Source organism: Polypterus senegalus, chromosome 3 (assembly GCF_016835505.1).
Source record: "Polypterus senegalus isolate Bchr_013 chromosome 3, ASM1683550v1, whole genome shotgun sequence".
NCBI lineage: Eukaryota > Metazoa > Chordata > Cladistia > Polypteriformes > Polypteridae > Polypterus > Polypterus senegalus.
In genome coordinates this window covers 161,244,143-161,269,890 of record NC_053156.1, presented here as the reverse complement: position 1 = coordinate 161,269,890, position 25,748 = coordinate 161,244,143, and the positions used below count along the sequence as shown (strand labels likewise).

Here is a 25,748-nt window from a genome sequence, read left to right as displayed (position 1 = left end):
ATCTATGGCATACTTTCAAGCCTAACGGGATTAAATTCTTTTATTCTTCTGCACTGGTATTTGTTCTTTTGGCCTCAAGTCTACCTAATTGCTCTTTTTTTTTTTTTTTTTTTCTTTTATTGCATGTGGGAAACAAAAGCATCTCTAATAAATTCACTTTAAACATTTCAGTCAGCTTGTCTTCTAGTTTAAATCCTATATACTTTTGATTATTTATAATAAACTGAATTTGATTCTATTTCCAGATTCATATAAAAACTCTGCAACAATTGTGATTTTTAGTTATATCCATTCATTCCTCCCGGGACATTATTTAAATTGAACTTTTATTAATGTTTGCTCCATCATTTTATAATTTTCCTTATTTAACTTCATAGTCATGAGCTATAACTATAAAATATTCTATTTCGCTTCTCCAGCTTTCATGTTTTTGTGGTAGTTTGCTTTACATTTCTTTTTTAACATCTATACCATTTTTGCAATATTTTAAATTATATCCCTGGTTCCTAACCTTGTTGAAAATGAATCACACTTTAAAATGCCCATAATTTGATTTTAGTAGCCCTTCTGTAATCAAGTGTTTTAGTTTTAGGATTCCAATAAGAAGTATTACTAGCTGTTTGAGTTAAAAACACTCACTTCCCTCTGTTATCCACAACTGAATGACTTTGTTAGGAATCAATGATGATTGTCGTCTTGTATTTCCAAAGTAGAAAATACATAGTCAAGCTGTAATTGTGAAGTGGGAAACTGTGACTCAAATTCAAGCCTCCATGGACCTGTCCTCATGAGAAGGGTATTCTTGAAGCTAGAAAGTTCATGATATCAAGCAGACAACTTTATGAAAATAACAGTGAAAAGGCAGAACTGAACTGAGTTACACAAATCACTCTTTTTTTTTCTTTACTTGTATTTTTCATGTATATTGCAAAGATTGTCACAGGTCATCCCTCTCTTCATGTGAAATACTCTGCTACAAGTTGTTAAATATAAAAAAAATGCACAGGAAGGAAAACAGTTTTGGGATGATAGAAAACAAACATACAAGATTCTGCCACCTCCGTGGCTGACTAGATACACTATTTCATTGCAGAGATAACATATCATAAAGCATAATGTAATATTCACAAAATCAGTAAATACATTATTCACAATCTCTACAACAACAACATTTATTTATATAGCACATTTTCATACAAAAAGTAGCTCAAAGTGCTTTACATACTGAAGAAAAGAAAAATAAAAGACAAATAAGACAACATTAGCTAACATAGAAAAGGAGTAAGGTCCGATGGCCAGAGTGGACAGAAAAACAGAAAAAAAACTCCAGACAGCTGGAGAAAAAAAAAAAATAAAATCTGCAGGGGTTCAGGCCACGAGACCGCCCAGTCCCCTCTGGGCATTCTACCTAACATAAATGAAATAGTCCTCTTTGTAGTTAGGGTTCTCACAGAGTCACTTGATGTTGATGGTCATACAGACTTCTGGCTTTTAATCTATCCATCATTGTTGGAACATCACGGTGCTTTGAGTAGATGGTGGTGACTCAGAGTTTTCACCAGTAGCACTGGGTGCAGTCCATTTCAGGGCTCACTTTATATTTATGCAAGGTCAATTTCAAATTTCCATTTAACCCAGAATGCCCTGGTATGACTTCATTAAATCTTTGCAGGACACCATATAAAATCATGAAAGGTACACTAACATTGAAGTAAAAAATTGTGAAATGGGTAGCCTCAGAACTAAATGCAGCACCATCCCAAAAAGTTCATCCTGCAAAGAATGTATCTTTAGGGCATGTAACAAGGCAAATATGAACAACTTAGAAGGATAAAACTGCCATCACGCAGTGAGTGCACTTGAGAGGAAATTTTGAAGTAATGTTGCAAAGCCAACATCGGGCCAAAGCACCCAAGTAACTCAAGATATGTATAAATATTTTATGCAGATTTTAAAAATGTACATGGTGTACAAATACTTTTATATATACATATATGAGATGCTTAAAACATAAATTAGCAGGTTTTGTAGCTTTTGCATGTCTTTAGCCTGATAGGATTTTCTGCTCCCCATCTCTGGGACTGAGGTCAACGAGGTGGTGAAAAAACTCCTTGGTGGCAGGGCCCCAGGGGTGGATGAGATACACCTGGACTTCCTCAGGGCTCTGGATGTTGTAGGACTGTCTTGGTTGACATGTCTCTGCAACATCGCATGGACATCAGGGACAGTGCATCTGGATTAGCAGACCGGGGTGGTGGTCCCCCTCTTTAAGAAAGGGGACCGGAGGGTGTGTTCCAACTACAGAGGGATCACACTCCTCTGCCTCCCTGGAAAAGTCCATTCGGGGGTCCTGGAAAGGAGGGTCCGTCGGATAGTCGAACCTCGCATTCAGGAGAACCAGTGTGGTTTTTGTCCTGGTCATGGAACAGTGGACCAGCTCTACACCCTTAACAGGGTCCTGGAGGGTGCATGGGAGTTTGCCCAACCAGTCTACATGTGTTTTGTGGACTTGGAAAAGGCATTCAACTGTGTCCCTCGGGAATCCTGTGGTGGGTGCTCCGGGAGTATGGGGTACCGGACCCCCTGATAAGGGCTGTTTGATCCCAGTACAACCGGTGTCAGAGCTTGGTCTGCATTGCCGGCAGTAAGTCGAACCCGTTTCCAGTGAGAGCTGGACTCCGCCAGGGATGAACTTTGCATAACTTTTATGGACAGAATTTCTAGGTGCAGCCAGGGCATTGAGGGGGTCCGGTTTGGTGGACTCAGGATTGGGTCATGGCTTTTTGCAGATGATGATGACCTGTTTGCTTCATCAGGCTGTGATCTTCAGCTCTCTCTGGATCAGTTTGCAGCTGAGTGTGAAGCAGCTGGGATGGGAATCAGCACCTCCAAATCCGAGAACATGGTCCTCAGCCGAAAAAGGGTGGAGTGCCCTCTCAGGGTTGGGAGCGAGATCCTGCTCCAAGTGGAGGAGTTCAAGTATCTCGGGGTCTTGTTCACGCGTGAGGGAAGAATGGAGTGTGAGATTGACAGGCAGATCAGTGCGGCGTCCGCAGTGATACGGGCTCTGCATCGGTCCTTCATGGTGAAAAAGGAGCTGAGCCGTAAGGCAAAGCTCTCAATTTACCAGTCGATCTATGTTCCTACCTTCACCTATGGTCATGAGCTATGGGTAGTGACGGAAAGAGCAAGATCGCGAATACAAGCGGCTGAAATGAGTTTCCTCCACAGGGTGTCTGGGCTTTCCCTTAAAGATAAGGTGAGAAGCTCAGTCATCTGGGAGGAGCTCAGAGTAGAGCCGCTGCTCCTCCGCATCGAGTGGAGTCAGATGAGGTGGCTCGGGCATCTGATCAGGATGCCTCCTGGACGCCTCCCTGGTGAGGTGTTCTGGGCATGTCCAACTGGGAGGAGGCCCCGGGAAAGACCAAGGACACGCTGGAGGGACTATGTCTCCCGGCTGGCCTGGGAACGCCTCGGGATTCCCCCAGAAGAGCTAGAAGAAGTGGCCGGGGAGAGGGAGGTCTGGGCATCTTTGCTCAAGCTGCTGCCCCTGTGACCCGACCTTGGATAAGCAGAAGAGGATGGATGGATCAATTTTCTGCTCTTTAAAAAATAAAGATTGCTTGCCATACTGACGTAAAAATTGCTAAAAGTGTCTGTGATCCCACTAAATATATCCATACATACCCAAGGTGGCGGTCTTGCTGGGGATGCACATCAGCTAAGAATAAATGGTTAACTCCTGGAGTATATATTAATAATAAACTGTATTTTCATAAATGTAATACACACATAAACCTATAGCCACATTGTCAGTAATATGGGTAGTCATTATGGGACTAAGCATTAAAACAGCTTGATAATCCACTTGTATTTTGTGTGACTATAATCTGTAGATAGTAGAGAAAATGAAGCCGCCATAAAAATAACCAATATTTATCTAGATTTTGAATTAAAGGACATACGGTCTTTATTACTTTTATTCATCATCCATCCAATGTGAAACTTTTTAAACTTTTTTCATTTTAAAAATTGATTAGTTTATCAGTATATTTAGTATCTGAAGTAAGTTATCATTTTGGGACAATTTAGCTCTAATAAACCAAAGGAGCTTAATAAACTGCTTATTAAGAAACTTCTTACTAAAAGAGATCACTAGCCTTAACGTTCAGAAAAAAAAAAAAATATATATATATATACATACAGTGGGATGCAAAAGTTTGGGCAACCTTGTTAATAGTCATTATTTTCCTGTATAAATCGTTGGTTGTTACGATAAAAAATGTCAGTTAAATATATTATATAGGAGACACACAGTGATATTTGAGAAGTGAAATGAAGTTTATTGGATTTACAGAAAGTGTGCAAAAATTGTTCAAACAAAATCAGGCAGGTGCATAAATTTGGGCACCACAAAAAAGAAATGAAATCAATATTTAGTAGATCCGCCTTTTGCAGAAATTACAGCCTCTAAACGCTTCCTGAAGGTTCCAATGAAAGTCTGGATTGTGGTTGAAGGTATTTTGGACCATTCCTCTTTACAAAACATCTCTAGTTCATTCAGGTTTGATGGCTTCCGAGCATGGACAGCTCTCTTTAACTCACACTACAGATTTTCAATTATATTCAGGTCTGGGGACTGAGATGGCCATTCTAGAACGTTGTACTTGTTCGTCTGCATGAATGCCTTAGTAGATTTTGAGCAGTGTTTCGGGTCGTTGTCTTGTTGAAAGATCCAGCCCCGGCGCAGCTTCAGCTTTGTCACTGATTCCTGGACATTGGTCTCCAGAATCTGCTGATACTGAGTGGAATCCATGCGTCCCTCAACGTCCCACCACCATATTTTACTGTAGGTAGCAGGTGTTTTTCTTGGAATGATGCGTTCTTTTTCCTCCATGCATAACGCCCCTTGTTATGCCCAAATAACTCAATTTTAGTTTCATCAGTCCACAGCACCTTATTCCAAAATGAAGCTGGCTTGTCCAAATGTGCTTGAGCAGACCTCAAGCGGTTCTGTTTGTGCTGTGGGCGGAGAAAAGGCTTCCTCTGCATCACTCTCGCATACAGCATCTCCTTGTGTAAAGTGTGCCGAATGGTTGAACGATGCACAGTGACTCCATCTGCTGCAAGATGATGTTGTAGGTCTTTGGTGCTGGTCTGTGGGTTGACTCTGACTGTTCTCACCATTTCGCTTCTATCTATCCGAAATCTTTCTTGGTCTGCCACTTCGAGCCTTAACTTGAAGTGAGCCTGTGGTCTTCCATTTCTTCAATATGTTCCTAACTGTGGAAACAGACAGCTTAAATCTCTGGGACAGCTTTCTGTATCCTTCCCTTAAACCATGATGGTGAACAATCTTTGTCTTCAGGTCATTTGAGAGTTGTTTTGTGACCCCCATGTTGCTACTCTTCAGAGAAAATTAAAGGAGGAGGGAAACTTACAATTGACCCCCTTAAATACTCTTTCTCATTATAGGATTCACCTGTGTATGTAGGTCAGGGGTCACTGAGCTTACCAAGCCAATTTGAGTTCCAATGATTAGTTCTAAAAGTTTTGGAATCAATAAAATGACAACGGTGCCCAAATTTATGCACCTGCCTTATTTTGTTTGAACAATTATTGCACACTTTCTGTAAATCCAATAAACTTAATTTCACTTCTCAAATATCACTGTGTGTGTCTCCTATATGATATATTTAACTGACATTTTTTATCGTAACAACCAACAATTTATACAGGAAAATAATGACTATTAACAAGGTTGCCCAAACTTTTGCATTCCACTGTAATATGTATGTATAAAACGCTGAGGGTTGTGTGTCTGTCATGCAGAAATCCACAAACCCATGTCCATTAAGCCTTGATCTTGGTCTCAATTTAGAGCTTATGCCATGATATGTGTAACGTGAATCATGACTTCAAGATGTGGGCTTCTTCAGAAACAAAATCAGGCTTTGGGACCTCACAGCAAGGACAGATAAAGCACCGTGGCACATGCACACAGCATTACAGACAGGAAAAGAATGGTGGCAAACTCTGTTGAAAGTGAAGCCAATTTCACAGGCCAACTGATCATTTTCACCTCAATCTTACACTCTGAACACAACAGAAAGATATACACGACCAAAGAATTCGAGGTGTTCTTTAGCATCCACAACCATGTAGCATGTCTGTCAGCAAAAGAGCTGTGGCGACATAGGATGGTAGTGAAGGACATTGCAGCAACCTCAGTGAAGTGACTTGGAGTGCTGTGTTTCATGAGCAGCGCATGAACCACACTTCTTCAAGGACTGGATGTCCAAGTGTTAACTAGTACTCTGCACGGCTCATCAGATGTATGTTAAAGGGAACATTACTGTCAGCTGTGCTCACTTTTTTATGGTGTATATTCTTATGTATTCCACTCACAGCATGGAACTCCAGCTCAAAACTGAGTCTCAGTCTGCATATCATTGGTGTCCTATAACATAATACATTGGCCCATAATAGGTTTAGACATGTGTTTGCAAATTAATAAAACATATGTTTACATTGTACTTTTGTTTGTGTTTAATTAAACAGTTTTTGTATAAAGCCAACTATCCTCCTGGGGACAAATAAAGATCTATCTATCAATCTACTTTTGAGTTCTAGTGTGCTTCAGTTTTTCAGTGTTTTTTAATCAAAGAAAGGTTTGAAATGAAAGTAGTAGTGAAAAATCAGTTAATATACTGAATGTAGTGTGATGTATTAACCTGTCCTGCAGAGCAGCACCATCAGTTATTCCCCAGCCAACTGTTTTTAATGACTTTATATGACCCTCGTGAGTCTGTAAATTTCCACATGCCAAAGGCATGTTGGCAGTTAGGACTAATTAGTGTCAGACTAAGCCCAGGTGGTCGAGTCTGGTATTTAAAGTGAAGTGGTAGATGGGGTGGGCAGGGGGATTTGGGTGGAAAGAAAAATGGCTGTATAGTAGGTAGCAGGCAGGGGGCCAACATTTCACAGTGTTTCATTTAGAACCTGCTTAAACAGGCAGACATTTTCTACAAAGGAGCAAACCATGTATACCTATCTTCCATTTGTACTAGATTTAAAAGAATGCCCTGCAATACATCTAAATTCACGTGCTAACCTTAGTATTTGTAGAAACAATGAAAAGGTTTGGTAAACTTTTTCAGGTTCTAAGGCAGTCCTGCAGGATCGAATAAAGTGTAAAATGGAAACACATTTCATATAAAGTAAAGAAAGAATCCATATGGAAATGAGCATTAGTCAAATGCAGTATCTCAGATAAATAATATCTGAAAATACTTGTATTGAGGTTCTAGGCAAAAGATGGATCTTAGCTCTTGTGTTCATAGTCTTCAGGGCTAGGTTTGTTTCTCAAACTAATTTCTGAACTTAGTCATCATCAATCCCTTATATCAACTTTTTAGAACCTGCTCGATCAAATTCAGGAATGCTGGAGGCCGGAGCCTAAGGGCAGAGTCCAGACTGGAATAAGGTACCAACACCATTACAGAGCTCAAGAATGAAGATACCCACATGTACTCATTCACTCAGAGCCAAATAATAAGTAATCGGATATCTGCGGCATGTTAGAGAAAACTCAAGAGTACTCTGAGAAAAACTCTCAAAGACATGAAGAGAATATAGAACCTCCACACAGAAACTAATGTTGACAGATTTTGAGGCCATGATTCCTATGCTGCAAAGCTGAAGCACCAATCTTGCTACCTTTTGAACATGTTTTATTCTCTTTACGTAATGCTTTTAGCTCTGATTTACCGATGAGACATTCCTTTGTAATTATAATGAACTGTGTGATAGCCTCATGCCCTGAGTATTTAATTTAAACAATACAAAAGGTAAGAAAAACAAAATATTCAAATACCAAACACAAAAAACTCTTTGCTCCACTGTGCCTGCCTTCATTCAGTTATGTTGGGATGGTTTTGCCACTGTCCTGCCTGTTATACCATACAAAAGATCTCCCATGTCTTTTTCTCTCCCTCTGCTTTTCTACTCTTGACTCCTTCACTTTCAGCAGGCAGAGTACTCCTGCATCCCAACTCTAGAGTCAGTGGTCTAGTTCTTAAAGAAAGTTTTAATACCAAACGAAGCCATGTCATTCCTGAGACCTAAATAATGCTTAAAAGGACAAATTCCCAAGACATCTGTCATCCTATCTATTTTTTCTGTTGGAGGGATGTCTCTACTACCAGTTTCTAGCCTAGAGGAAATCAGAACAATAGAACAATCAAGACAAGAACAGACGATTCAGCCCAACAAAGCTCACCAGTCTTATCCACTTAATTCTTCTAAATTAACATCAAGTCTAGTTTTGAAAGTCCCTGTAGTTCTACTGTCTATCACACTACTCGGTTACATTTCAATGTGTCTATGCTCTGGCTTTCTCTTAACCCTCCAAAGCTCTGCGGTATCTTTTAAAGGCTCTAGATTTTTGTAAAAATCCTTTCAGTTTCTCCCAAGGCTACAGGACGATTGTCTTACTCTAAAGCGCTCAGAGATTTTACTTGCAGCGCACCATTCATTCTGACAGGGTATTGTGCCCTCTTGTAGATTCTGTTTTCCTATATCTTGACAGTGATGCCCCTTTTTAGTCTTTGACTGGAAACATTAACACTGTTTCTGACTGTATGTAATGTGTGCTGAGCCAAATAAAATGGTGTGGTGTGTGGGGTCCCAGATGATTACATGTTTTAAAGGTTTCTCTTGCTTTACCTTGAGATACTTGCTTCAGTGAAGAACTGGACCATTTTAACCCCCTTCCACTATGCAGGACCATATCAATCTGTGGTGCAGCTAGTCAGTATGCACTCATCTGTTCATCTGTAGATCTCCAAGGGGACAGACTGACTTTCCTCAGTCTTCAAACTGAGTGAAGGCACTGATGAACCTTGTTCAAAAATGTTTGCTGCTGAGTGACCATGATGTGGATCACTAAAAATACTACTCACACTTTCCCGAGTAACCCTGTTAATGTTTTAGGCACTATTGCCATGTTCAAATCTCCTGAAGTCCAAAGTCTGCTCCTGAAATGCAAAATAAAGGTAGTAATAATTCATTAAATAGACATTTGTAAGAAAGTAGCAATAAAATCTACCACAAATATGTGAGAAAATTAATTCTGAATGCAAAGTGGAAGTATGATAACATCAAACTTGTTGCAAAGTGAAAATCATAAACCACTTTTTCGTCAAGCTCATCTTTCAATATACTGTTCTGAGATTTTTTCAAATTGTTTCTCTCACAATGAGGAGCGTCCTTTTTATAAAAGAAAAAAACACTGATCTCTTTGTCATCTACAGTATTAAATTCCCTCTTGCCCAACATCAGTCATCCATGTCTTTTATGGTATGGTAAGAGTATCTTAGGTCACCTCAAAGATGCAACACAAGGACATAAGGAATTACTGGATGAAATTATTTTTCAAAATTCTCTTTTTCCTCATTTCAGACCAAAAGACAGCAAGATCTAGTCAGATTTTCTTACTGTATCACTCATGTTCTTGGAAGTATTCTCACACTTTTATTATTCATTGATAATTTTTTAACATTTTTAAAGATATTTTTTGTTTATATTACTTTGAAAAATAATTTTTTTTTTGCTTGAATAAGATCTAATAAAATAAAATTTTCTTTTTATGAAGACTGTGTATATTTGTTGTTTCTTTTGGTAAAGATCACAAACATTGAGTTTTAAGCCAGATTAGGGTTTTAGGGTAGGCGAGTATGGCTCCATTGGACACAAGGTAGGAATCAACACTGAGCTTGGTGCCATTCTGTTATGGGGCACACACCCATCTTCGGAGTCATTTAGAGTCACATCTTTGGGATGTGGGAAAAAAAATTGAGTACCCTGAAAAAAATCCTTGCAGTCACAGAACGAACTATTTTTGGTGACAAACATTTATTAGTAAAATAGACAGTGAACATCTAAAGCCATCTAACAAGACCCCCTAACCACACCCCCATCTGAAAACACTGTGAATGATAGAAATAAAAAAAGAAATGAGCAAAAGAAGAGAATTGTCTGGATAGCTCCAAGAGGAAGCAGCCATGTAAGGAACCCAACAACACTTTAAAAGAAACAAGACAACAGTTAACGGACTATGTCATCCAGTCTTTTCACCAACTGAACATCAGCTGGACATTTTTTAATAATTCACCTGGATGATCTGTTAATCCACGACTCAAGAATATTCCAAAAGTGCAATGTTGTAAAAAGAGGATTTCCAAATGCTAGGGAGAAGAGAATCAAATTATTACTATTTAGTGTTTACATTTTGCAAATGAAAGAGATAATTCAGACAGACCCAGGAGCGGAAAAATATGATATAGAAGACTAAAAAATATGAAGATAGAATCTTGGAAATAGAGACGGAGACAAAGGTCCAGAATAGAAGCAACAGTGTCAATAGTCCTAAACATGTGGATAAAGATTCCAAGAACATTAAGAGAGCATAAAATATTTAAATGGCTGGAAGCAAGTCTCATGGCAAACATTCTTGTCAGGTAAGACTTTATGTGAATTTGAACCAAACATGTTGATGATTAGGATTTTTGAAGATTAGAGATACTGTTATGTTTGTACAAAGATATTATTTCAGGAAAGCAAAGGGAAGGTCAAGGAATTAAATAGGTAGCAAGTAAAAATTGCACAAGAGTAGATGAGAACAGTATAAACAACACAGGTAGAACTTCGGTAAATGCAAACCAATCTGTAAGTGACAATGTGAGGATAGTTCGTAGAGTTGATCAGCGAAATTTGCATAAGTGTTTTACGAAGTAAATATGCCGAGTTATTTTTTTGAAAATTCGTAGTTAGACTGGTCTAGATGAACTTTTTTTTTACTAGTGCCCCATGATCCTTTGCAAGGCCAATGTGACATCACAGAGCTTTAGCAGCCAATATAGGATTTAATAACCCACAACTATGTAAAGCTGAACCTAGCTGTAGACTAAAAATTAGCAAATTCATTTAAACACAAAATGTGCACACTGAAGGAACCTGGAAATGTAGCGGTGTATTAGTATCTTACAGGTAATGTCTTTTAGTATGGACTTGTACAGTATGTGATCTGTATGGAATATATGAGCCTACCCCTTTAAATAGATAAATAGATAGATAGATGGATAGACAGACAGACAGATAGATAGATACAAAAAAACAATATTAAATTAAGGAGTAATAAAAATGCAGGTAAAAACAGACAGTAACTTTGAATAATGTTAACGTTTACTCCCTCGGGTGAAATTAAAGAATCACATAGTGTTGGGGAGGAACGATCTCCTCAGTCTGTCAGTGGAGCAGGACAATGACAGCAGTCTGTCGCTGAAGCTGCTCCTCTGTCTGGAGATGACACTGTTCAGTGGATGCAGTGGATTCTCCATGATTGACAGGAGCTTGCTCAGTGCCCTTCGCTCTGCCACGGATGTTAAACTGTCCAGCTTCATTCCTACAATAGAGCCTGCCTTCCTCACAAGTTTGTCCAGGTGTGAGGCGTCCGCATAGAAGAGGGCACTCGCCACAACCATCTGGTGGAACATCTGCAGCATCTTATTGCAGATGTTGAAGGACGTCAACCTTCTAAGGAAGTATATTCGGCTCTGACCTTTCTTACACAGAGCATCAGTATTGGCAGTCCAGTCCAATTTGTCATCCAGCTGCACTCCCATGTATTTATAGGTCTGCACCCTCTGCACACAGTCTCCTCTGATGAGGGTCCTGGGCCTCCTAAAATCCACCACCAGTTCCTTGGTCTTGCTGGTGTTCAGGTGTAAGTGGTTTGAGTCGCACCATTTAACAAAGTCCTTGATTAGCTTCCTATACTCCTCCTCCTGCCCACTCCTGATGCAGCACACAATAGCAGTGTTGTCAGCATGGCAGGACTCCTAGTTGTATAGGAAGTCTGATGTATATAGGCTGAACAGGACCGGATAAAGTACAGTCCCCTGTGGCGCTCCTGTGTTGCTGACCACAATGTCAGACCTACAGTTCCCAAGACGCACATATTGAGGTCTGTCTGTAAGATAGTCCACGATCCATGCTACCAGGTATGAATCTACTCCCATCTCTGTCAGCTTGCTCCTAAGGAGCAGAGGTTGGGTGGTGTTGAAGGCGCTAGAGAAGTCCAAAAACATATTTCTTACAGCACCACTGCTTCTGTCCAAGTGGGAGAGGGATCAGTGTAGCATATAGACGATGGCATCCTCCGCTCCCACCTTCTGCTGGTATGCGAACTGAAGAGGGTCGAGGGCGCGGCGGACCTGTGGCCTCAGGTGGTGAAGCAGCAGCCTCTCCATGGTCTTCATCACATATGACGTCAGAGCGACAGGCCGGAAGTCATTCAGCTCACTAGGACGTGATACCTTTGGGACTGGGGTAATACAAGATGTTTTCCAAAGCCTCAGGACTCTGCCCTGTTCCAGGCTCAGGTTGAAGATGCACTGTAGAGGACTTCCCAGTTCCAGCACACAGGCCTTCAGCAGTCGTAGCGATACTCCATCTGGACCCGCTGCTTTGCTGGCACGAAGTCTAATAATAATAATAATAATAATATAATCCAGAGTTCTTGGCAGTTGATGCAAATACTAAGGAGTTCTTTATTGTTGCACTTATTAGGTAGAAGCTGCAGTGAATGATCAGAAATGTTAGAGAAAAAAAAAAAAAGCAATCTACCTTTCCATTTGAGAGAGGCCATTGCCAGCTATCGAGTCTGTGGTGGGCAAACCTTAGTGAATTCTTGCTCACTTTTTCCCACTGTCTGCAAAAAATATATATATATATATTTCTCTGATATTAATTCTAGTAATGTTATTTCAGGGTGCAGTGGTTAACACTGCTGGCTCACAGCTCAGGTCACATTTTTGGCCACAATAGTCGGTGCAGCATAGTTGGCAGATGCCTCCATAGTTATCAGGGACACTTAAAAGACCATTGCAGCATTATAATCCATTTTAAAGTAGTTTCTCCTTCCCCTTTGACTTGAGAATATTTTGCCAAGTTTGGCAAGGTTCAAAAAACATTTCAGTGATTTCAAACTCCTCACTCTAAAACAACACTAATTGCTTACAAATATTTCAATTTCCAGTTGCGTCCATCTTTATAGAATATACCTAAGCTGTTGATTTTTTTGAAGCACTACTATTATTAATGCTGATGGTGCTTAAAAATATTTATCTAACTGCCCTAACTTAACCCTTCTTTCCAGTGACTTAACAAAAGAAAACATAATTTATTTTGTTAGTGCTTTTATGCCATTGTTGCATTACTGATAAATGAGTCCATTAAGTGTTGTATATCATAAGTGTTTTTAAAGAAATAAATCCATCCATCCATTATCCAACCCGCTATATCCTAACTACAGGGTCACGGGGGTCTGCTGGAGCCAATCCCAGCCAACACAGGGCACAAGGCAGGAAACAAACCCAGAGCAGGGTGCCAGCCCACTGCAGGGTGCACATGCATACATCCCAAGCACACACTAGGGCAATTTAGAATCACCAATGCACCTAACCTACATGTCTTTGGACTGTGGGAGGAAACCAGAATACCCGGAGGAAACCCACGCAGACACGGGCAGAACATGCAAACTCCACGCAGGGAGGACCCGGGAAGTGAACCCGGGTCTCCTAACTGCGAGGCAGCAGCGCCACCTTGCCGCCCCTAAAGAAATAAATTATTATTATTCTTATTATTATTACTAGTGGGGGGGTCAAACTAAAGTTAGAAAGTGGGATTTATCAGACAATGAAACAAACCTTAACAAAACTGATAATGCATTTCTTAATGTAGTCTCCACTCTTCTCAATGCACTTGTGCCACCTCCCTGAAAGTGCCTGGATTCCAGCAGAATTAAAGGTTTTGTCTTGTCGTCCCAACCACTCGTGCACCGATTTCTTCACATTGTCATCTGTCTTGAATCGACGACCACCCAGATGTTTTTTTTTAGCAGTCCAAAAAAGTGGAAATCACATGGTGCCAAATCTGGCAAATAAGGAGGATGTGGCAATACCTCCAACTTCAGTTGCTCCAGACACGCCTTGATGTTCTTAGCAGTGTGTGGGCAGGCATTGTTTCGCAGCAAAAGGACTCCTTGAGACAACAGTCCTCGCTTCTTGGATCGAATAGCAGGCTTCACATTGGTCTCAGTAACTTGCACTAATGACTGTACTCCCCCTCGGCATATAATTTTGACCGGGTGCCTGAGTGGTTGTGAGGACAAGACAAAACCTTTTATTCTGCTGGAATCCAGGCACTTCCAGGCAGTTGGCGCAAGTGCATTGCGAAGGGTGAAGGCTACATTGAGAAGTTACATTAACAAAACTCATAAGGTTCATTCCATTTTTCTAATAAATCCCATTTTCTAACTTTATCTTGACTCCCCCTCGCATTATTATTATTATTATTATTATTATTGTAACAAGAAGATTGTTTAAATAAATTATGAAAAGAAGAAAGCAAACCATTTAGAAAATCATTTAACATTTTAGCTTTACTGTGGTGGGTTGGCACCCTGCCCAGGATTGGTTCCTGCCTTGTGCCCTGTGTTGGCTGGGATTGGCTCCAGCAGACCCCCGTGACCCTATTTTGGATTCAGCGGGTTAGAAAATGGATGGATGGATTTTAGCTTTAAGAGATTTCACGACCCAGCCAATCTCAGAAAAAACTTCCACAGATGTCATGCAGTAAATTACTATAAAGCACTGCATTCTCCTTTTAAATCAGGCAAAAAGCACAGACCTGCATGACAGCCCAAAAACCTGGTGTTCAAAGCATATTTCTGCTTGGTCACATTTAGAAAATGTCTTGTATATTCAATCTGTTATATGACTGATAATGACCCACATAAGGAAGAGCTATGACTAAACATTTTCATGATGCAGTAAAATGGAAATACACCCAGTTTGTTTTCTGTTTACTCAAATAAATGGTTGCTGTAGTTACTGTTACTTTCTTAATTTTTCTTTATTCATCAGCTACCCTTCTGTCTATGAAATTATTTTAGACATGGCCAGGAAAGTCAATCTGATCAAAGATGTCTGACCACTTCTAACCATACTTTTTTATAGTACTTGCTGGTAAATTTGAAATGGCTGTGGTCAGTATTTCAAGCTTTGCCAGTCCTGAGAGAGTTTCACATTATGTAAAGGGGATACTAAAAACATAAGCCAAAAGTTAACTAATTGGAAAGACATGTTTAATGACTCATTTTGACATACTGCTGAATTATACTGTGCCTTCTATTTAAGTCACAGGCCTGCATTTATCGCTTCAGTTTACCGCTCTGCCCTTGTGATAACATGATCATTATATATAGTAAAGTAAGCTACATATTTCAAATTATTGATAACAATTGCATTGTGTTAAACTGCATAAACAACAGATAAAACTTTTAATTTTTTTAATTCTTCTGCCCACACCCTCTTGGGGCATATTCAAATTTTTTACTTCAAATGTAAGGAATTATCCTAAGCAGAATGTTAAGTGATCTTCCCAGAAAGCAAAGAAATAGACCATTAATATACTTAACAAACAAATTTTTGCTCAATTCACAATATGTTTCAGCCTACCATCCATCCATCCATTATCCAATCTGCTATATGTATACTGTTAATCTAAAAAAGTCTGCATGCTTTTAATTAGAAAAGGAGATATTAAGTATTATTAATTGAAAGTTATCCATCTGTATGTATGAAATGGTAAGGTCTGTCCTTCTGTCACAACATTACTCACAAAGGAACTTGGCCTTAGTCTTAATCGAAAGCTTATGATGTGATATGTTCTGGAAATTCAAAAACTTTTAGGTACTGGCAATCTGATGGCCATAAAGGACAACAAAGTGACCTTAGATTGGGTGTTTATGGCAAAGTAGTTTCGCTGAGCCAGACATATAATATACTAGGGGGCTTTGCCCCCTGCTCACTTCGCTCACCAACCCCCATTTTTGGTTTTCCAGATACACACTTTTAGATTTTTTTTCTTGGAATTGTTGCTATTTCATTAGTTTCACTTTTATTTCAGAACTTCTGTTTAAAAAATATTTGGAGTCTTTTGAGTACCAATGTGCTGAATCTTTTAAATGAGGTCAGTGAGACATGTGTTTAATGACTTTGTACCATAATTCAGGATAGGTTTCTCTGTTTGGAATTTCAGCACAGACAAAAGATCTACATCATCAGCAGTTAATCATTTTTTTGCAAAGTTCCCAATAAATGCATGTGAGGTAAACTCCGTTTTTTAAATTCTCTGACTTAAACTTCAAAGCCTTACAATATTTACATACTTCTGACATATCACCTGTGTCCATATACAGTATTCAATCTCTATTCACCTTTTCGTTATTTCTCCAAGTAATTTCTCTTTGTTTGCACTAATGTGATGTTTAGTTTCTTTTTTTGACACTTACATTTTTTCTACTTTCATATTCTGTATCTGCATGTGTTTCTAAGAGTCTTTTGAATTCCAGTTTTCATTTTCTCTAACCTGCTCTGCATGTGTTTAGCCCCCATGTTTTTTAACCTCTTTATGACGTTTTACTTTGTTTTCTACTCTGTCTTTTATTTCTGACCTTGCTTTGCCCTGCTTTTTTTCAGTGACACCTGGTCCGTATTGATTACTTTCCCTTTTTTGAGTAATAATTTCTGTTTGTTTGCGTTACTGCGATCTTTACTTTCTTTTTTTAAACTTTCTAATTTTCCTACTTTCATATTCTTTAACTTTCTCCACATGTGTTTCACGCCGTTTTTTTTGGGGTTTTTTTTGAGTCTTTCGAATTCCGCTACTTTCATAATCTCTAACCTACTCTGCATGTGTATAGCACCAACATCCGGATTGGATGTGGTTTTTTTTCAATTCCACTGGTTCTGGGCTGATAATTAGTTTCCTTATTTTCTGAATTTGCTCCTAGATTATTCTTTTTCTTTTTTGTCTCTCCAACGCTTTTGAGTCTGTCTTCTCCACGCTGCTTTCTTCTTCGCTTAGTCGTCTACGTTTCATTTATAATGTGTTGTCCTTATATGCTTTATATGTGCTGAGAGCCCTGGATCTACAGTTAGGTCCCTAAATATTTGGACAGAGACAATGTTTTTCTACTTTTGGTTCTGTACATTACCACAATGAATTTTAAATGAAACAACTCAGATGCAGTTGAATTGCAGACTTTCAGCTTTAATTCAGTGGGTTGAAAAAAAAAGGATTGCATAAAATTGTGAGGGAACTAAAGTATTTTTTTAACACAATTCCTTTATTTCAGGGGCTCAAAAGTAATTGGACAAATTAAATAACTGGAAATAAAACGTTCATTTCTAATACTTGGTTGAAAACCCTTTGCTGGCAATGACAGCCTGAAGTCTTGAACTCATGGACATTACCAGATGCTGGGTTTCCTCCTTTTTAATGCTCTGCCAGGCCTTTACAGTAGCGGCTTTCAGTTGCTGTTTGTTTGTGGGCCTTTCTGTCCAAAGTTTAGTCTTTAACAAGTGAAATGCATGCTCAATTGGGTTACGATCAGGTGACTGACTTGGCCATTCAAGAATTTTCCACTTCTTTGCTTTAAAAAACTCCTGGGTTGCTTTGGCTGTATGTTTTGCGTCATTGTCCATCTGTTTCATGAAACGCCGCCCAATCAATTTCACTGCATTTAGCTGGATTTGAGCAGACAGACAGTATGTCTCTGAACACCTCAGAATTCATTCGGCTGCTTCTGTCCTGTGTCACATCATCAATAAACACTAGTGTCCCAGTGCCACTGGCAGCCATGCATGCCCAAGCCATCACACTGCCTCCACTGTGTTTTACAGATGATGTGGTATGCTTTGGATAATGAGCTGTTCCACGCCTTCTCCATACTTTTTTCTTGTCATCATTCTGGTAGAGGTTGATCTTAGTTTCATCTGTCCAAAGAATGTTTTTTCCAGAACTGTGCTGGCTTTTTTAGATGTTCTTTAGCAAAGTCCAATCTAGCCTTTCTATTCTTGAGGCTTATGAGTGGCTTGCACCTTGCAGTGCACCCTCTGTATTTACTTTCATGCAGTCTTCTCTTTATGGTAGACTTGGATATTGATACGCCTACCCCACGAAGAGTGTTGTTCACTTGGTTGGCTGTTGTGAAGGGGTTTCTGTTCACCATGGAAATGATTCTGCGATTATCCACCACTGTTGTCTTCCGTGGACGTCCAGGTCTTTTTGCAGTGCTGAGTTCACCAGTGCTTGCTTTTTTTCTCAGGATGTACCAAACTGTAGATTTTGCCACTCATAATATTATAGCAATTTCTCGGATGGGTTTTTTCTGTTTTCGCAGCTTAAGGATGGCTTCTTTCACCTGCATGGAGAGCTCCTTTGACCGCATGTTGTCTGTTCACAGCAAAATCTTCCACATGGAAGCACCACACCTCAAATCAACTCCAGGCCTTTTATCTGCTTAATTGATAATGACATAACGATGGACTTGCCCACACCAGCCCATGAAATAGCCTTTGAGTCAATTGTCCAATTACTTTTAAGCCCCTGAAATAAAGGATTGTGTTAAAAAAACCCACTGAATTAAAGTTGAAAGTCTGCACTTCAACTGCATCTGAGTTGTTTCATTTAAAATTCATTGTGGTAATGTACAGAACCAAAATCAGAAAAAAGTTGCCTCTGTCCAAATATTTATGGACCTAACTGTATGTGTGCTCAAAGCCTTTACATGACTGAGTGTTTTGCTGCCCATGGTCTTATTTGATATTGGTTGTAAGTAGGGTGTGTCTTGCAAGAATCTCAAGTTCTTCATCATCACGGGACGGTCCATGGTCAATCTCTTGGCACAAAGTCTCATGTTTAAGGTCCCTGCGAGATGCTCCGTGGTCAATCTCTTTAGTCTCGTGGGTCTTTTAAGTGTCTTCCGTGATCTTATAAGATCACATCTCGTCACCCTACTGTTTTTCTGCAGGATTTTTTTTATAATAGGGAGATATGTCTTGAGACAACCAAGGCTGAATTTTGCTTAAAATTGGGTTGGGACAATCAGAAGACACACCGAATGTCATATTTCTAAAGTAACCCATTGATTCATGAATCTGTCGCTCAAAGTAGGTGCAGTGATTTTGTACTGCAAGAGCAGTGGTGCTCTCTTTAATCTGATTTGACCGAGAGAAAGCTTCTGATTACAACAAACTGTCTACAGTTGACAAGTCTCCTAAAAAGACCCTTATTAAACATTTAAATGTGTGTCGCATGTTATTTTAAAAATAAACATAACTTTTTGCAGGAAAAAAAAACTTTCAGTAATATTAGATTATACATTGGCAATCAAAGACATCAATAGACTAGTGGTAAAAGTGAATGGTATGATGTTGTTCAGTTATGACACTAGTGTAGGAGTCGATGTAAGGTTGAAAGTGTTGGCAGCTTTGTTTGTGAAAATATGAATTGCATAATACACATCTGAAGTAAATGATATGTCATGCTATATCAAAAAGACTGGACTGCCATTAAGAGAGCTGATAACAAAGAGCCACAGGAGATGCAGATTTCATTACTCAAAACACCCAAATCAAAAAATCTGCCTACCAACACCAGGAAAAGCACAGGCGAGGCTGCACAACATCCACCTACTGACTGCATGTCTAAAGGAGTAACTAAAATAAGTACTGGTACATCAAACATATCATGCTGGAACATAGGAGAAAGTAGGGTGAAATGACACCTTTTATTGGCTAACTAAATAGATTACAAATGCAAGCTTTTGAGGCAGCTAAGGCCCCTTCATCAGGAAAGGTAGTCGAGCAGCATTTTAGCATCTAGTATATACATAGACCACAATCCTTAATGAAGAGCAAGAAAGAATAATGAAACAAGACGCTGAAGCATATAAACAAGCAAGAAATAATCCTGAATATAGCATGAATGTTTTGGTAATTCAAAACATTTTAGGTTACAGCAACCTGGTGCCTACTTTACTAGTTGCCAGAAAAGTTTATTGTAATAAGAGCACAGCTTTCCCAAACCCATCTATTGATACTCCTCCAAGAAGTGGTACATACATGTTAAGAATTCATAATCAAATATAAGTATTGTGTTTATTGATCATTGTAAAATTGAACTTTATTAAATGTAAATAAAGCATGGTAAAGTAACTTTCGGTTGTATGTGCAAAATTATCAAAAAACCAGGTAGTAACCATCATAACAGCAGAAAGAAAATGAAGAGCAGCAACATCTGCTGAGCACCAAGCAAATCACAGAAAGCAATTAAGTGACGAAGAATGAGAAAGAATAAAAAGATGCTGAAGCACGCAGAAAAATAAGAATTAATTGTGAAGATAGATAGCAAACATGATGGCTGATAGGCATATAAGATAAAATCCAAGATAGAGAATGCAAGAATGCCCAAGAGACAGAAATGTGTGGTGAAGATTGAGAAGCTCATCAAATAGGCAAAACTTCATTGTTTTTACATCTTTTGCATATATGATATATATACAGTTGAGGCCAAAATTATTAGACCCCTGGAATCATGGAACATTTTCCTAAACTTCTTCCCAAAGTTTGCAACATTGATGAAACTTGATATAATCGAACATCCACCAGTGCTATTTACTAGATTTTAAAACATTTTGTAATATAAAATATATTTTAGTCTTGCTTTATATCAAATATAGTAAAAAATTGGGTGGTCAAAAATATTAGCCCCATGTTAATGTTTGCTTTCAAAACACACCTACACTAATTAACCAATCAGCTTTGAAACCACACCTGTGCAATCAATTGGCTTCCAAACAACACCTGCAGTCAATTGGCTTTCTAACAACACTCAATCAGCATAAAAAGACTCCCAAGGAACAGGGCTCTTGAACACATGAGAGGGGCTACTGTTGCTGACCATGCCAAAGACAAAGGAAATCAGTCTGGAGCTCAGAAAGAAGATAGTAGAGGCTCATGATAAGGGGCAAGGCTACACTGCCATTTCCAAGCGATTCACAGTGTCTAGAACTGCTGTACATTGCATCATTGCCAAGTACAAGGAGACAAATTCTGTTAGAAACAAACCTGGCCGTGGCCTTAAGCGCAAGATTACAAGAACTCTGGAGAGAAAAATAGTCAGAGATGTCGGCAAGGAACCCCGGACATCTGCCAAGATGATTGTTGCTGACCTGGGGCCTCATGTATAACGCCGTGCGTAGAGCTCGCACTATAACATGGCGTAAGCACAAAAGCCGAAATGTGCTTACGCACAGAAAAATCCAGATGCAGGAATCTGTGCGTACTCCAACTTCCACGTTCTTCCGCTACATAAATCCCGATCAGCGTGAAAACTAACGCTCGTGCACGCACTTTATGTAACGCCCCAACTCCTCCCAGAATTACGCCTCTTTGAATATGCAAATGAATTTAAATCGCCCTTAAACTCAGCCTTCTGTGAAAAGACAATGGGAAAAGCATGGGGGGAAATATAAGAATTTCAGCGAATACTAAGTGGAGGCAAAGGAAAAACATACTATTTGTTCAAATAAACCGTGGTATAATCAACAAAAGGAAGTTGATCGAGTGACATAGCGAGTTGGAGAAACTTGAAAGCTCACGTTCACAAAATCGCACAGTGCCGGAAATAAAAAAGAAGTCACATATCAAAGTCGCACACAGTGGGGAAAAAGCACGAAATGTCAACTTCAATCTCGACATTTCCACTTTAATCACGTAGTTTATTTTGTCATTAAAGTAGAATATCATAAACTTCATCTTAAAATCGTTTAATTAACCAGTTTCTCAAATCACATCGTAATTAAAGTAGCACGTTAAATGCTTTGTTTTGTATTTGATCTTCTATGTGCTCTATGTGTGTGAATCACTGCTTGCTTCTTAAACCGGCTGTCTTCCTCCAACTGGACACAGAATCCATTACATTCGTGATATTACAGCTCTCTGAATAACTAAAGAACTGAGATGTATACGTGATATCATTTTCATGATGACAGGAGTTAAAGCTTGTTATTAAATATGTGTTTCACTTCGATGAAATAATTTATTGCAGCAGTACTCAGGGGCGGCTCTAGGCTTGTGGTGGCACTGGGCAGAGGAAGAATCGGTGGCCCCTTTGCCGCCAATATCAGTAAGGTAGCTTATGCACGGTGGATGGCCACGTCCGTTGCAGACACTGCATAGCCGCCTCATGCTCATGACACAAGCATTTAACTTTTGCCGAAATTTGTCGCTGCGTTTACAGCTGTTGTTATTTTCTCTTTCTGTGTTATATTCAATATATATTGGCGTAGCTGTCACTGCAGACAGTGCTTTTCTTTCCCCAAGTAACCGATCGCCATACAATCAGCTCTGTAATAGAAGTTAAGCCATCTGCAAGCTTAGCGCCGATTCTTCAAAACGTTTAAGGAACATTGAAATATCTTCGTAGTACATGTTTAATTATTCTATCCTTAACGACACTCCTTTTCACCTTAAAAATGATATCGTCATCATATGTAAATACGCGCTTTATAAAGTGGCTCAGGTTGTGCGATATTATAACTATAGTGCAAGTTTACAGTTGGGTGGTTGTACTTATAAGTCCTAACAGTTCTACAAGGTGCAATTCATTGAGTGCATTTAAAGTTCTTGGGATGAAACTGTTTCTGAACCGCGAGGTCCGTACAGGAAAGGCTTTAAAACGTTTTGCCGTGGCTGAGACAGCGTGTCCTTGAAACTGTATACCGATAATTCTCTTTCCGATCAGCTGCTGCTGTGATTCACACTCAGATACAGTGATATAAATACTCCGAGTGGTGCAGTGAGAGTAATATGGAAAAAGATGATCCGCTGTGGCAACTCCTAACGGGAGGAGCTGAAAGAAGAAGAAGAAGAAGAAGAAGAAAGAGTAACAACGGTAAAGCAGTTATGGTATTTGGAATACTATGGCTGTTCCCGGGACCATTATATTGTTACAAGTTAATTACAATCAGATGCGTTACACTAATCAACAATATGCGGTTAGTTTTAGTGTATTTATAAAGCCGCGTCAGGAAAATAATGAGTAACCACACAGGAACAGTAGCACTGCTTTGATGCTGGGTGCCGCCAGTCTGCGGAGAACTTGTGTACAACAAGGTATGAGGTACCGTGAAAGAGTGGGTGGCTTTACGCCAAGTGTAGGTTTTATACATCGCGATTTGAACGTGGAATAGTTCTTACGCAACATTTCTGTGCGTACGCACCGTTTATACATGAGGCCCCTGGCCTCTCCTGGAGTTGATGTTTCAAGGAACACAGTCGTGAGGGCTCTTCACCGTGGTGGGCTTCACGGCCATCGTCCCAGAAGAACCCTTTTACTCAAAGAGCGGCACATCACAGCCCGACTGAGGTTTGCCCGTGAACATTTGAAATGTAAAGATGATTTTTGGAAGTCTGTGCTTTGGTCTGATGAGACTAAACTGGAACTGTTTGGGCACATGGATGTTGCTTATGTTTGGCGAAGAAAGGGACAGGCCTTCAACCCTAGGAACACAGTTGCCACAGTTAAACATGGTGGTGGGAGCATCATGCTGTGGGGCTGTTTTGCAACTTCAGGCACAGGGAGCCTTGTTCGGGTTCATGGCATCATGAAAAAAGAAAATTATGTTGACATTCTGAGGGAGAATATGCAGAAATCTCCTCGTAGTCTAGGCTTAGGTCGTCGCTGGGTCTTCCAACAAGACAATGACCCAAAGCATACATCAAAATTAGTTCAACAGTTTTTCAAGGATACCAAAACCAAGATCTTGGAGTGGCCCGCACAGAGCCCAGACCTCAATCCCACTGAGAATCTGTGGCGAGTGCTCAAAGTGAATGTCCATGCTCGGAAACCACGCAATTTGGACCAGCTAGAACAATTTGCAATGGAGGAATGGACCAAAATCCCTCAGGAGACCTGTGCTAATCTAGTAAAGACCTACTCTAATAGATTGTTGTCAGTTGTGGCTCAAAAAGGGTACAGTATTGACTATTAATGGGCATGGGGCTAATAATTTTGGATGTCTCATTTTTGCCCTTTCTTGTTTCCACTCAGTGTGTGAATAAAATATCCAACCTACAATTAGTGGACCTTGTTATTTTGGACACAGATACGCTTTAAAAAACAAACATTTGTTGTTAATGGTCATTTTTATATTGGAATCAGGAGTGTTGCCTAATTTCATAAGGGGGCCTAATAATTTTGGCCACAACTGTATATATATACAGGTTACCTTGAAATGAGTAAAAGCATTACTTCTTAGTAGCTATATGCAATCTGTAAATAGCCCACTTCATGCCACAAGGTTATTAATTTCCTGAAATTATCCATTTACCGTTATTGTAAATTCAGCTCAATGCACAAGTCTTCCCAGTCACAATGTCTCCATGTTGTTGAACATCTATGGAATGAAACAGAGTATTTGCAGCAGAGATCTATCTGCCTTTAGTTTAGACTACTCTATAATCTGACTGAAGTATGTGCTTAGGATAACGGTAAAATACATTTTCTTTTTTTTAGGATTTTCAAATTCCAAATAATGAGTATTCAGGGGAGAGGGTTTTTTTCTATCCTACAGGAACAAAATGAAATTTAAGTGTTGAGATTAAATGTAGTTTACCAAAGGGTCTTAGTTGATAGGAAAAGGGATTCCAATGCCAAGAAAAAGTTCAAAAATCATAAATTGCAGGCTGTGTTTAATTATTAAAATCAAAGCAATGATACTAATTCCGAGTCAAGAAACAAATTCATTTTCCAATTGAATATATCCTCTTAGAAAATTCTTTGTAATTCTCAAGTTAAACAAAGAGTAGCTGACATTAATGTCATAGGCAATGATATCACCTAGTTGCAACAAACCAAATGTCAAAAATAAAATGTTACTGTAATAATTATAAAGATTCAAGTTATAACATACATTCATAGAAGGGTTAAATGGACCTAACATGATATTGATGGCTTCTGCATGCTTCTCTGTGGAGAATGACATCATTTCCTTTGTTTTGCACACAACAGGAAAAGCAAAGTTCATTCACATTGACCTTCATGAGACCACACTGAAAGCCAGCATGTAATATGGAGCCAGCTTTAATGAAATTATCCTGGATTTTGCAGTCATAAAATCTAAAGTAAGCTGTTTTTGATTTCAACGTACATTTGAGTTTTCTTTTTGAAAAGGACACAAATGTCTTTTAAGTGGTGTCGGGACCATAATCAACATGTTCAGTGTTCAGTGTTTAGTCCCTCTAAAGGTGAAATATCTGGCCATGAGTTGGATAGACTGAAGACAACAGGCACACCCACCATCCTTTTGGGTCCATTCACCAACAAATCCAATTGTTCAAAATCTAAATGGGGTAAAAATGTCGCTATTAGATAGGTGTAGCAGGTAAACTGTACTCATAGTCTTTAAGGTAAAGAAATTTGTGTCTCTTACAAATTTATGAATATACCATTAATTTCATTGTAGACTGTGCATATATGGGTTTTGTAAGAATATGAAATAAACAACAGAAATAAACTTAAAAGACAAGCTCTTACTTTCCAATTTACCAGTATCTCTGGTGCTTAACGATTTTTATCTTACATGACTGATATAATTTAAACCTTATTGTTATATCACAGTGTATTACATCAGTTGGCCATTTCAGGAACCATACCAAACATCATGAAAAAATGTTGTTGGCATAGATACTGTATATGTGATATAATGTATTTGATGATGAACCATATTTTGTCATGAGAAAACAAAAGATATAAGATTTTTAATTATTGAAAAA

The 25,748-nt window shown here is 39.1% G+C and overlaps 2 protein-coding genes across 2 annotated transcripts in view; both read left to right on the top strand.

The window, feature by feature from the left end:
* The window catches only part of scaf8 (SR-related CTD-associated factor 8), a 188,972-nt gene extending 163,919 nt beyond the window's left edge, over nt 1-25,053 (top strand). Inside the window, exon 22 of the mRNA XM_039748162.1 lies at nt 24,985-25,053. The gene's annotated coding sequence lies outside the window, so the exon portion shown is untranslated. The remainder of the gene's footprint in view (nt 1-24,984) is intronic.
* Nucleotides 25,040-25,748, top strand: part of LOC120525664 (T-lymphoma invasion and metastasis-inducing protein 2-like) — a 314,032-nt gene continuing 313,323 nt past the window's right edge. The window contains exon 1 of the mRNA XM_039748157.1: nt 25,040-25,097. The gene's annotated coding sequence lies outside the window, so the exon portion shown is untranslated. The remainder of the gene's footprint in view (nt 25,098-25,748) is intronic.